General features: G+C 38.6%; 1 protein-coding gene across 3 annotated transcripts in view; it reads left to right on the top strand.

The window, feature by feature from the left end:
• Positions 1-13,857, top strand: part of SLC23A2 (solute carrier family 23 member 2) — a 116,641-nt gene that overhangs the window by 13,244 nt on the left and 89,540 nt on the right. Inside the window, exon 2 of one of the 3 annotated variants that reach the window (XM_045832751.1) lies at positions 8,286-8,407. The exons of 1 other annotated variant lie outside the window; for it this stretch is intronic. The gene's annotated coding sequence lies outside the window, so the exon portion shown is untranslated. Of the gene's footprint in view, positions 1-8,281; positions 8,408-13,857 lie in introns of all 3 variants that reach the window. One more of the 3 variants, XM_045832750.1, reaches the window with a different exon arrangement.

The following is a 13,857-nucleotide window of genomic DNA, read 5'->3' as shown; positions in this document are numbered from 1 at the left end:
TCATTAGATTACATATATGAGTGAGATCATATGGTATTTATCTTTCTCTGACTGGCTTATTTCATTGAATACAATCATCTCCATGTCCATCCATCCTGTCACAAAAGGTAAGTTTCCCTCCTTTTTTACAGCTGCATAGTGTCACATTGTGTAAATGTACTACAGCTTTTTTTTATCCACTTATCTACTGATGGGCACTCGCGCTATTTCCAGACCTTGGCTACTATAAATGATGCTGCTATGAATATAAGGGTGCATATATTCTTTTTGATTAGTGTTTCAGAATTCTTAGGATATATATCCAGCAGTAGGGTCACTGGGTCAAAAGGCAGTTCCATTTTTTTAATTCTTGTATTATTATTTATTTTTTAAAATAATTTTTTATTGTTGTTCAATACAGTTGTCTCCATTTTCCCACTACCACTTTCCCTGCCCCATCCACCCCCACTCCCACCCTCAATCCTAACCCCTTTTGGCTTTGTCCATGGGTCCTTTATACATGTTCCTTGAGGACCCTTTCCCTTTTTCCTGTTATCTTCCTCAGGGCAAAAAAAAACCAACCCCTGAAAAAATATATATTTAAATATGTTATTTATTTTTAGAGAGGGGGAAGGAAGAGAGAAAGAGAGGGAGAGAAACATCAGTGTGTTGTTGCCTTTTGAGTGCCCTCTACTGGGGACCTGGTCTGCAACCCAGACATGTGCCCTGACTGGGAATTGAACCGGAGACCAATTACTTTGCTGGGACAGCGCCCAACCAACTGAGCCACATGGTCAGGGGTATTTTGCTTTATTTATTTTTTTTTTATAGCTAGTAACATTTTTTAATGAGATTTTGGCCATTTGTACTCATATTTTGTTTGTCTTATTCATGTTTACTAGTTTTTCTAGTTTTGTATTTATCTTTTTCCTAGTGATTTATAATATTTTTTATATCAGGCATAGTGATACTTTAATAAATGTTATAAATATTTTCTGTATGTTGACTTATAATTTTTATGATTTATTTGAGAACTAGCATTTATTTGTAGTTAATTTTTCTTTCAGTTTAGTTTTCAAAATAAAAATCTCATTTTCAAACTTTAAAGTTTCAAAGGCAACATTTGTCTAAGAAATGAATAAAAGTCTTATCAGAACTTGATTTTTAAAATTCTTTTTTAGATTTCAAGTCTGTTTTTCTACTAAAATATGTCTAGAATAATCAGCTGCCACCTTTGAATTAAGAAAATAGCAACTTTAAAAAAAATTTATTTATTTGTTTTTAGAGAGAGGGGAAGGGAGGGAGAAAGAGAGGGAGAGAATCATCAATGTGTGGTTGCCTCTCACACAATGTGCCCCCTACTGGGGACTGGTCTGCAACCCAGGCATGTTCCTTGACTGGGAATCGAACCAGTGACCCTTCGGTTCACAGGCCAGCACTCAGTCCACTGAGCCACACCAGTCAGGGCCATAAAAGCTTTTTACGTGCACATTGCTACCAGGGCTGAAAACAGTAACTTTGAACTTGAAGATTTTTCACATTTAAGTAGGTTGGCCTGGAAGTTGGGTGCTCTTATTCTAAACAGTCAGAAAGGGAGGCTAGATGTCATTTACAAGCTTTCCTCTCAAATTTTAGGCTGGGGTACTTTTGGTGTTTAGTATTTTTCCCTTTGGGCACATATGATGACTCTTTTAGGTTGATAGAGCCCTTATGCATTAATTTCCCAGTTTTTTTCCAGTAGAATTAAAAAATAAAAAATTATATCAAACTCAGAGAATAGCCTTTAGTGCTTCTAGATTTCTAAGCCCTTTGTGTTCTTTCTCCCACCCACCTTTATTGAGCGCCATTCTCAGGCTGGGTGCTGGGTAAGAGACCAGGGCACAGTCTGGTCTGCCTGCCTGGAACTTAGGCGTGTCCATCTCCAGGTCTGAGTTCAAAGTTCTGACATCTACCCACTCTAATCTGATTACTGTCTAATCATGATCACTCCTAGACATTTTGGAAAGATTTTGGAAATTTTGGGGTGAGCATAGTTAAAATAGGCCTCTCAGCTTTCTTGTCCTCAAACAGTGCTTGTTCACATGCTAAGGCACAGTTTATTAAGGGGAAAATGGAACCGTTTCTTTTACCAGGGTTCGACTTACTACCACTGATAATTGTCATTGGGTTGCATGTTTAACTTGGTCATTTGCTGAGAATATAAGTCACATATTACTCTTTAGAACCTCAGGTAATTAGGAAGATTGGTGAAGCCCCCACATTTCTTGAATTCATTGTTTGTTAACCCCTTTGTAATGTGTGATTAAATATGTTAAGTGAAGGAAAGGCATTTCAAATTTTTTTGAAAGACAGTTGCAACGTAAGCATGTGGGCAAAATTCTTTTTTTAGTGATTTGTATGTATTTGTGAATTAAAATTTTTTTCTAATCACAGATATGTGGTATGTTCATTAGTAATGTGTAAAACAGAAGAGCATAAAGAAGTAAGACATCAGCTATAACCTGACACCCAGGGAGGATTACTCTTGAACATTTAGGTGTCTAGTTTGCCTGGCTTGCCAAGTAAGTGTAGTTTTTAAATAAAAATGGAGATGTTCTTTTTTTATTTTCCCACTTAGTAACAGATTGTGACTTTCTTCATGTCATCAGATAGTATACTGTAGAGTAGCTTTGTAGTATTTTACCATAAAGTATTTTACTGTTATAATTTAACCTGTCCTCAAATACTGGACATTTACTTGCTCTACAACTAAAGTGAAACATAATTATACTTATTTTCTTAGAGCAATGATTTTACTAGGTATGCATTTTAAAAAAGATTTATTTTTAGAGAGAGAAGAAGGGAGGGAGAAGGAGAAGGAGAGAAACGTTGGCGTGTGGTTGGTTGCCTCTCACATGCCCCCAACTGGGGACCTGGCTTTCAACCCAGGTATGTGCCCAGACTGGGAATCAAACTGGTGACCTTTTCATTCACAGGCTGGTGAGCCACACAGGCCAGGATGGATATGCATTTTTAAAGGGATGGCTGATAAACATTTAAAAATGATTTTGACCTAAAACATCTAGCTGAAAATGATGCTGAATATTTCTCTGATCTTGGATCAGAGAGGGCTTTTCAAAGCACAAAGTAATAGAAGAGATTGCCAAAAGGTACTTAGATTTGACATCAGAGAGATTTTAAAAGTATCTTTTATTTCAAGTGGTATGAACAGAATGGCAAAAGCAGTCATTTGCTTTTTCTGGGGAAAATGTTTGCAACATGACGAAGGGTTAATGTCCTTAATTTACAAGAAGCTCTTACAGATGCATAGGAAGAAAACCAAACCTACTTAAAAAATGGACAGAAAGCACTTAGAGTTCATAGGAGAACTATAGACACATGGATCAAAGAAGTCAAGATGTCATTCTTTGTGTGTCAAATTAGCAAAAGTTAAAAAGAGAATCTAGGGATGGCAAGTGAGGGTAACATGCAGTTTTCTTCTCTTGGGCGCTCTTTGTTAATTTCTCAGTTTTACCAGAAGGAAAAGGAAAGTTGTCCCACTTCCTATTTCTTACTGGAAAGGTTAGGGAATAACTGGCCTATGAGTTTGTCTCAGCTTGGCACCTTTTTTGAGCTTTTATAATTCTTTAAAAATTCAAATGTTACTTGTTCAGGCTTTCAAAAAATAGTTTTCCTAAAAAATTTGCCTTTTCATCAACTTTTGAAATCCTTTAAAAAGTATGAACTAACCTAAAAGTGTGATAAGTACATAGCATTTGTGTTTGCCCTTGTTTTTAAAAGATGTTCTTTGTGATACTCAGCAAGTATCATTTTAATTGTCACTGAAAAAGTTTTTTGTTTTTTAAAATCAGGATTAGGTGTTTTGTCAGCCTTTTGACATCTACTGAATTGATACAAAGATACATCTTTCCTGTTTCTGAAAGTGTTAACATCCCTTTTTAAGGAAATGTTAAAATAGAAACATGACATAAATAATAAATAAATAATAATCTGGGGAGGGAGTAATAGAGATTTTTATAGGGCATGTTTTTTCTCTCTGAAATAAAAATTTGGGAACCATTGCATATAGTAGTACTTTTGACAACCTGAATTAATAAACAGCAGAAGCACTGTGAACAGTTTCTTCTAAGTTCAGAGTGGCCAGTCTTGGGGCAAGTCAGGGGGTGCTTCATTGCGCTCCAGGGGAAGTTTCCTCAGACTTGCTCAGGCGGCCTGAGCTTTGATCTTAGCCCGGTGCCCTACGTAGCCTCTTGTGCAAAGGGCAGGGTTTCACGATTCTAGAGTGTGGTGGAGTGTTTGAAGGGGAGTGGTGCTGTGGCACCACTTGGGACTGGTGCCAGTGGCACTGTGGCACCAGTTCAAGGATGCTCCCTGATAACCCAGGCTTGTTTTTGTTGAGTGACCCTTCCTGCTTAAGTCTTTTCTCAAAAATAGAACTTCTGACTCAGTTCTGTGTTTTGGTCTGCAGTAGCTGTTCACTGCAGTTTGGAAGCAAAGCTTGTCCTATCAAATACTCATCTTACAAATCAGCTTTAAAAAACACTTTCTAAAAATACATCTTCACGGGGTCATTGACTTTTCCTCATCCTGTTGGAATTTTTCTATGATTTGTAGCTAAAGTGACATTTGGTTAATTTGCAGCTTTGCCTTTATGAAACCTTTTGAACAATTAACATTTTACTTTAAAGTATTTAGAAATGAATGGTACATGTGTTGAAAAATAATTCTAACTTGTCAGAATTGTATAAAACAAATTTTGAAGTCACACCAGCTCTTGTTATACCCTAGACTTCCAGGTGATTTGATGTTTTTCCTTTCTGATCCTTTTCTGTGTCCACAAATCTGCACCATATAATTATGCTTTTAATAACAGTGGGGTTATACTATATGTATTGTGCAACTTGTGTTTTTAAAAGAACAATATATATGATTAGAGTTTATTTAACAGAAAATAAGCTGTTCTCTCAAAGCTTTTTGTTACTTTTTTTCATGTTCTTTCCATTATTCCTAATCCTCCCTGGTGGAAGTTGCCTTTGTGCCTTCCTTCTGACTGTAAATTTTTAATAAACACAGCTTAAAATAGATTGATGGTTAGGGAAATTTTATTTTGGGGAACAAATGGCCTTTTTTTTTTGCCTCACATGCAAAATATGTTTTAGAAAGAGAAAAGCAGAATTTCTCTATTCATATTCTAATCACTCAAAATGAGTAGTAATATTTTTTCTTCCAAACAGCAAAGACCGATGTTTAGTTTCTGACATTAAAAAATAAACAGCGTCACTGGAGTTTCATTGAAAGAAAGTCTGATGACATTTAGTGCTTGCTTACCTTGGGGTCATCAGTGAATGTTGATGCTAACGAACCCAAAACTAACAGTGGAGGTGAAAGATTCACAGCATAAACATTTCCTAATGAGAAACTGCCATTACCTTGTGCTGTTTACTTTACAATGGGAAGGCAAGGCTCCTGATGCCTGGCTGGCTGTTCCAAAGACAGCTGCTGGAGTCAGGCTCTGTGTTTTTCTCTTTGTTTTTTTAATTTTGAAATATATGTATAGATGTAAGTGTGTATAAACAGGTTTATTTAATAAACAATAAAATGAACATGAGTACCTAGTCATAACCCAACTTAAATAGAATGTGACACAGCATTTTTGGAAGCACCTTCTAATATATTAATACATTTTTGAGAGGTTTTAAAAGAAGGTGACCTTTGAATAATTAAATCTTTGCTTTCCCTACAAATGCAATACCTTTAGTTCATTCTAGCAGTGGCATTGGAGGCAATGTAGAGTTATAATTAGAGGTGAGCGCTCTGCAGTCATGGTCCTGATGGACTCTGACCCCTTCACTGTCACATCTCTTATTTTTTTAAAGAATATTTTATTGATATGCTATTACAGTTGTCCCATTTTGTTCTCCCCTTTCTCCCCTTCCACCCTGTACCCCCTCTCTCAGCAGCATTACCTCCACTTAGTTCATGCCCATAAGTCATACATACAAGTTCTTTGGCTTCTCCATTTCCTATACTATTCTTAATCTCCCCCCTCCCCCATCTATTTTATATCTACCATTTATACTTATTAATCCCTGCACCTTTCCCCCAATTCCCAACCCCTCCCTGCTGATAACCCTCCTTGTGCTCTCCATTTCTGGGATTCTGTTCCTGTTCTATTTGCTTAGTTTGTTTTTGTTTTTTAGGTTTGGTTGTTGATAGTTGTGAGTTTGTTGTCATTTTAGTGTTCATAGTTCCAATATTCTTTTTCTCAGATAAGTCCCTTTAACATTTCATATAATAAGGGCTTGGTGATAATGAACTCCTTTAACTTGACCTTATCTGGGAAGCACTTTATCTGCCCTTCTCTTCTAAATGAAAGCTTTGCTGGATAGAGCAATCTTGGGTGTAGGTCCTTGCCTTTCATGACTTGGAAGACTTCTTTCCAGCTTCTCCTTGCCTGCAAGGTTTCTTTTGAGAAATCAGCTGACAGTCTTATGGGCACTCCTTTGTAGGTAACTGTCTCCTTTTCTCTTGATGATTTTAAGATTCTCTCCTTATCTTTCATCTTGGGTGATGTAATTATGATGTGCTTTGGTGTGTTTCTCCTTGGGTCCAACTTCTTTGGGACTCTCTGAGCTTCCTGGACTTCCTGGACGTCTATTTCCTTTGCCAGATTGGGGAAGTTCTCCTTCATTATTTTTTCAAATTACTTTTCAATTTCTTGCCCTTCTTCCCCTTCTCCTTCTGGCACCCCTATGATTCGGATCTTGGAACGTTTAAAGATGTCCTGGAGGTTCCTGAGCCTCTCCTCATTTTTTTTGAATTCTTGTTTCTTCATTCTGTTTTGGTTGACTGTTTATTTCTTCCTTCTGGTCCAAACTGTTGATTCGAGCCCATATTCCTTCCCTTCACTGCTGGCGCCCTGTAGATTTTTATTTATTTCACTTCATGTAACCTTCATTTTTTCTTTGATGTTACTGCACTCAATGAGTTCTTTGAGCATCCTGATTACCAGTGTTTTGAACTCTGGGTCTGATAGGTTGACTATCTCTTCATTGCTTAGCTCTTTTTCTGGAGCTTTTATCTGTTCTTTCATTCGGGCCATGTTTCTTTGTCTTGGTGCATCTGTTACGTAGTAAAGGGCTGAGTCTTAGGTACTCACCAGGGTTGAGCAACTCATGTCACTCTATTGTGGTGCTGTATGTGGGGGAGGGTTCCGAGAGGGAAGAGTGTCACTTGCTCAGCTCTTGGCTGGCTTTTAGTCATTTCCCCCACTACCCACCAGCGAATTGGGCCCTGCTGGTGCTAATTCCCTGGTAGGTGGGTTTGTGTATGTTGTAGGACTCCATGGGTCTGTCCAATGGACTCTCCTGTGAGACTGGGAGTTTCTTCCACCATTGCAATCCCCACAGATTTTTATAGCCAGATGTTTTTGTGGCTTTATTTCCCCACACTGGAACCCTGGGTTGCACAGTCCTTCTTGCTCCCTAGTTGTTCTTCCCAGTTTATCCACACGCAAATGTGGGTCCCCCAGTTTGCCAGCCACTGCCTCACCTGCCCTGTCTGTCATCGCCTTGCTATGTGTCCTCTCTGCCTTGGCTGCCCATCTCTGTCCCTCCTACCAGTTTGGATGAATGTTTCTTTTTTAACTCCTTGGTTGTTGGGTTTCCATACAGTTAGATTTACTGGTAGTTCTGGTTGTTTTTTGTTTTTAAATTGATTGTTACCCTTCTTTTGGTTGTGCGAGGAAGCAAAGTGTATCTACCTATGCCTCCATCTTGGCTGGAAGTCACATGTATCTCTTATAAGCTCCTGGACCTTGACCAGGAGGCCTCACTCCTTTTGGGTTTCTTACCTGTAAAGTGTGGGCCCAGTGGCTCCTAAGGGTTGTGGTGAAGATGAAATGATGCATGTATGAAGCGTAGCACAATGCCTGGCACATATAGAACAAAAGAAGTCCTTAAAAAGTTATTCATTTGTTTTTTTTTTTAAATTAAGGCCCTGTGCTAGAGAATATGGAATTTAGAAATTGTCAAAGTAAAAAGACCAACTGAGTGAAAACTTGCTTTTTCCAGGCATTGTAAAATACCACCTTTAACATACATTGTGCAAACGGAGAGTTGATTTTTAAGGGACCAAATGTGTAGCTTGGGATCCTGCCCAGGGATGGTCTGGGCCTTGGAGGTGTTCATTAGAAGTGAAGAAGTAACACAGAGTTCTAGGAGTAAGTAGTGGACATCATTCATGCAACATGCCTCATGTTAGATTTACTATTACTCTTTATTTATCATTTGTTTTTCTCTAGCTAGGTCTTGACTCTGCTATCCAGGACTCCCCATGTGGTTTTGAGCTTGGACCTCGACAGCACAAGGACATGGAGCTCAGCGGCATGTAACAAAGCATATGGACAGGTCCACATCCTGGCATTTAGGTGCGTCTGAAATACAATCGTGCTTGTACTATGTTTCGTAACAGATCTGTGCCGACAGCTTGTGTAGCCTTGTAGTGTTAGAACTCCTTTGTGCTTGACCTCATCCTTTGCACGTCAGCAACGGTCTAAATACAATTCTGGGAATAATTGCTAGGTTAATGCTAATGATAAGGTAATGGACTTCTTTAGGCCACATTCCACAAAGATTAATCTAGAAAATAAACAGGCTCAGCCTTGCCACTTACACTGTTTACAAGGTAAAAGAGAAATATTTTCATTTTATATGCTTTTGTCTTATTTTTATCAGCAAATATTTATGTACCTACTGCTGTTGGTGCTTCCAGTCAGGGTCACAGGTATAAACCTGGGTATGAAGACACTTAAGACACATTCCTTCACTCTTTCTCAAGCATTCTGCAATTTAAGTAGTGAGATTAAGCACATATAAATTACCAAGGAGCATTCCTTTGAAAAAATTCTTTCCTTCTATCTTCTTCTGCATCCAAAGCTTGACGGGTATTTTGGTTATTTAAATTTTTTTTTCTATTTGAGACAATACTACAGTGAAATTTCTTGTACATGTTTTGTCCATAGTGAATTCCTGGCAGTAAAATTGTTGGGCACAGTGTATAAGGCATTTCAGTTTTTATGTTTTTTGATAGATTTTGTCAAACCACTTTGCAGAGAACCTGCAATAACTTGTGCTCTTACTGATAAACATTTTCTTACTTTGTCTTGTCAAAACTAAGTTTATGCAGTATAGTGGGTGTAAAACATTGCTAATAGTATTTTTATTTAATTTATATAAAATTTACTGTTCAGGTGTACAGCTATAAGAGCTTTCACAAATGCTTAGAGAGGATCATTCCTTTTAAAAATATTTACTTTTCATTTTCCAATGAAGTCTGCTTGCTATTTATTTATTTTAAAGATTTTATGTATTTTTAGAGAGAGTGGAAGGGAGGGGGAGAGGGAGAGAAGCATTGATTGGTTGCCTCTTGTACACACCCCCATCGGGACTGAACCTGCAACCCAGGCATGTGCTATGATCAGGAATTTAACCTGTGACCTTTAGCTTTGTGGGATGACACCCAACCATCTAGCCACACTGGTTAGGACAAAGTCTGTGCTTGCTATTTAAAAAAATAAATAGAACCTGGGAAATTCCAAAAACTAGGAAGAAGAAAATAGCTTGATCTCACCCCCTAATGACACCACTGTGAACATTTTTGTATATTTCTTTTTAATTTTTTGTGTATTCTATGTGTAGCTTTTTAAAAAGCTATCATCATCAAATTGTGTTACATTTTTAAAGTAATATTTATTAATGATGAGAGAAGTGAAAGGAAAACAATCTTATGCGGGGGTACATGCAAAGTAAAAGGTCTCCCAACTCTTGGTTTCACTTACCACCCTTATATTTCAATTTACACATTTTTCTCTGCTCTGCTGTTTTCACAGAACTTCTCTCCCATATCTTTGGCGGTCTGTGGTGGTCACTTGTCAAGTGGACATGCCACGACCCGCTCAAATTCAACATGTCCAGACCTTGTTCATTACTTGTCTCATCAAGCCCATTTCCTTATTTATTTCTGAACAGGACACTCTTGTCCTTTTCTTAGAGGTCATCTTTGACACCAAGTCTTCGATTTGTTTGTTTCTTTAATATAACTCCTCCTGTCCATCCCTTTTGCTCTTTGTCAGTTACATCATGCCAGTTGCCCAGATTCTTGTACTTGGATCAATACAGTAGCTTCTTGATCTTCAGTTTATCCATCTGTGGGCTCTTTCTGCTTTTGTCACCTTCCTAGAACTCAGGTTCCTAATGTGTTGCATTTACATTGGACTTTTGAGAGTCCTTTGAACCCTGCAAGGGGTTTTTCTGCCTCCACCTCCTGCAGTGTGCTGTAGGTAGGCTGTTTTCATGTCCTGAGTACTCACCACACTTCTGCCTACCTCTGGACTCCATCCTGGCCTTCTACTCAGGATTCTGCATCCTTTCAACCCGACCTTAGTTTTCACTTCCCCAAATTCATTTCAGAACATTTCAAGCCCAGTTGAGTTCCTTTTTCTCCAAGCTCTCATGCAGAGTTCGATAATTATGTTTCTGTAATTCACTAGTTGTCCCAGTCTGTCTACTTAGATGGTAAATTGCTTCATGCATATGCCATTTCCACCTCAGTGTTCTGACTCTTTGTGACAGTGCAGGAAACTGGCCGAATGATTGGTTTATTCCATTTTCTCTGACACTGTCCGTAAAGGTCCCAACATATTAAGCTTTTACAAACAGAAAAGTGAAGGCTTGCTAGTTTCATATTTGTTATCAAGAGCATACAAGATGATAGTTAACTGCCTGGATGCTCATGGCTAAGAATACCAGCTCTGCCCAGTGTCTGGACCCTGCAGACCAGGGTGCCTGGTTCTGGTTCAGGCTCATTTTAGAAGTTGATCCACACATGTGGAGGGACTCAAAAATAAACTCGATCAAAAACTTTTAAGGAGGAAGAGGAGATTTCTATTTTATTAGCAGCTGATTTCCAAGAGGCTGTCTGGTAATTCTGGTGTTTTTGTTTTATAGACTGTGTGCAGACATCAGTGTCTCAGTTTCTAATTACTAAACATGTCATAAAAATGCTGTGTTGTTTATAGTTCGATCAGTAACAACAAAAGAGTTAAATATTTCTTGGGTAGTTTCAAAACCCTATGTAAATACTGATGACTACAGAGCTTATATAAAAAGGTAAGTCAGAAAGAGTTGTGTAATGGTTACTATGAAGGTGATTCCAAGCATATTAGAACAACTCCAGACTTTACAGGTGGATTAAGATCAGATGTTTATAAAGTGAATTTGCTGACTTTCTGTTTGGTATAGGAAAATATTGTCAATAACTCTGTCCTGTTTCTTCTATGATAATTCTTTTTATGTACAGGGTTTACTTTGTTTTAGGTTTGCCTATATTACCAGAACCTGCAGTTTGGTGGTTATAAAGGCCCTCTGGATTTGAGTAATGTTTACCCTTGGATGGACCCTGTGTTTTATTTAGATTTCTAAGTGCTGGTTTTAATCTTCCAGGAAAGAGAGCTCTGACTCCCCTTACGATCTTCCAGTTTGCGCTCGTTAGCATGTGGACTTTTACTTTGCCCTTTCTCACATCTGGCTCTCTCCCTCTTCCTCCCAGTGTTGTAATGTGAGAAATTTATGGCACCAGCCCCTCTCCATCACAGTGTGTGCTGCACAGCCACTTGGGTAGGATACTAATGTAGGGTGTGTTTGGATGTTGGGCTAAGACATATGGCCTGCCTGTGTTGTATGTGTGTTTCTGAAGTCAAAGTATCAGAAGATGTTTTTTGAATGGAGCTTGATCTTGATTTACCACAGTTGTATACTCTGAAATAGCATTTGCTTTTCTCTTTTCCTGGTAGCCACTATTACTGGACCAGTGCTGTCCAGTATAATTGTGATGGGAGTTACATATGTAATTTTCTAGTGACTGTGTTAAATAAGGTAAAAAGAAGCAGTTAACACAGAAATGGAGATCACATGGAAGGTTAGCAACAGGGGAGTGGGAGGGGGAGAGAGGGGGAAAAGGTACAGAGAATAAGTAGCATAGATGGTAGGTAGAAAATAGGCAGGGGGAGGGTAAGAATAGTATGGGAAATGTAGAAGCTAAAGAACTTATGACACATGGACATGAACTAAAGGAGGGGAATGTGGGTGGGAGAGGGTGTGCAGGGGGGAGGGGAATGAAGGGGGGAAATGGGACAAATGTAATAGCATAATCAATAAAATATATATTTTTTAAAAAAAGCAGTTAAAATAATTATTAGTAATATATTTTACAACCTGATATATAAAAAACATCATCACGTCAAGTAATCAATATAAAATCATTAATGAGATATTTAACTTTTCCCTGGAGTAGTAACTCTTTGAAGCCTGGTGTGTATTTTGTATGGCACATGTCAATTGAACTGACCTCATTTCAAGGGCTAAGAAGTCACATGGGGCTGGTGGCACAGCTCAAGGCCCACCTGGCTTTATCTGCTGCTGAGCAATATGTTCATAAGCTTTTGGATTTTGGGGTATGTCATAATGTAAGCCACTTCCATTCACATACTGCTAGTAATACGTACTCATAGTTGAATGGTGCTTCTGTCTGCTTCCCCGTTTTCATTTTTTTCCTGCCAAATTGAGAGGTTTTCCATTGCCTGGAAATGTTTCTGATCCAGTTCAACAAGTAAATGGATTGATAGACAGTCTTTCTAGATGTTACTTCATTTATTCCCTAGCTTGAGAAGAAAACAATTTCTTTTTTTTTTTTAAGCACTTTATTTATTTTTTAGAGGGGGGGAGGGAAGGAGAAAGAGCGGGAGAAACATCCATGTGCAAGAGACACATCAACTGGTTGCCTCTTGTATACCCCCAACTCCCCAGTTGCCTGGCCGACAACCCAGGCATGTGCCTTGACTGGGAATTGAACCAGCAACCTTTGAGTTCATAGGTCAGTGCTCAATCCATGGAGCTATGCCAGCCATGGAAGAAAAAAAATTCTTAACATTAAAACACACACACACACACACACACACACACACACACACACACACACTTTTCTCTTTTACCCAAGAATCACAAATATATTTTGTAGCTTATGACAGTAGACAATGTTTAGGGTCCAATGAATATTTCTCATTTTGTTTTAAAGAAATAATGGATGGCCTAGGAAAATGTGAAGAAGTACAGCTATTGTAAGATAAAAATAGCCATGGGAAGAATTGAGAATAAAAGGATGTGAAGAAATATAGGTAAATCAAGAACCCTTGAACACAGTTGATTTGGAGAACATTAATGCCTACCCTGTGCCCACATCTTCATTTGGTTTCCTTAGTTACCCAGGTGTCAGCAGGAAGTCCTCAGAAAAAAGGGACTCAAGTATCTAGTTACAGGGGAATGCTGACCCTCCCTGCTGCTGCTTGGGGGAGCACACTGACCGCATCAAGTTGTGTTTCTTCAGCACTGGTTTTGAGTGCCTTGTTGTCTCCTCGTTTGTCTCGTCTGCATATTTATTTCAGTATTGTTCTTAGGCTATGACTTAGGGTTTAAAGATTAAAGTGGTATACATCATCTCTAAGTTGTTGACTCTTCCAGCCTCCGAACCCTCCAACCCTTTACACGATCTTTTCCAGGGAGTTTTACTTCCAGTTCACATCAGCTGTCTTGGGCTTTGTCTTCTTCCAGGTGACTGTTTTGGGATCTTGAGCTTGGGAGAGTCTCTTTTCTGCACACGTTCTGTCCTTCCTTGTTCTGATTTCTTCTCCAGTGGTCCTTATGCCTTAGGCACTGGTGTTTTCTGGCTTCCTCTTGCCTCCTTCACCCTGTTTAATTGCTGCGGACTTCACAAGGAGTCATGTGATTGTCATCTTTATCAACATCTTGATTACTTCACTCTGGC

Source organism: Phyllostomus hastatus, unplaced genomic scaffold (assembly GCF_019186645.2).
Source record: "Phyllostomus hastatus isolate PE091 unplaced genomic scaffold, TTU_PhHast_1.1 phas_contig_17, whole genome shotgun sequence".
In the NCBI taxonomy this organism is placed as follows: Eukaryota; Metazoa; Chordata; class Mammalia; order Chiroptera; family Phyllostomidae; genus Phyllostomus; species Phyllostomus hastatus.
This window is presented reverse-complemented; position numbering and strand designations above follow the sequence as displayed.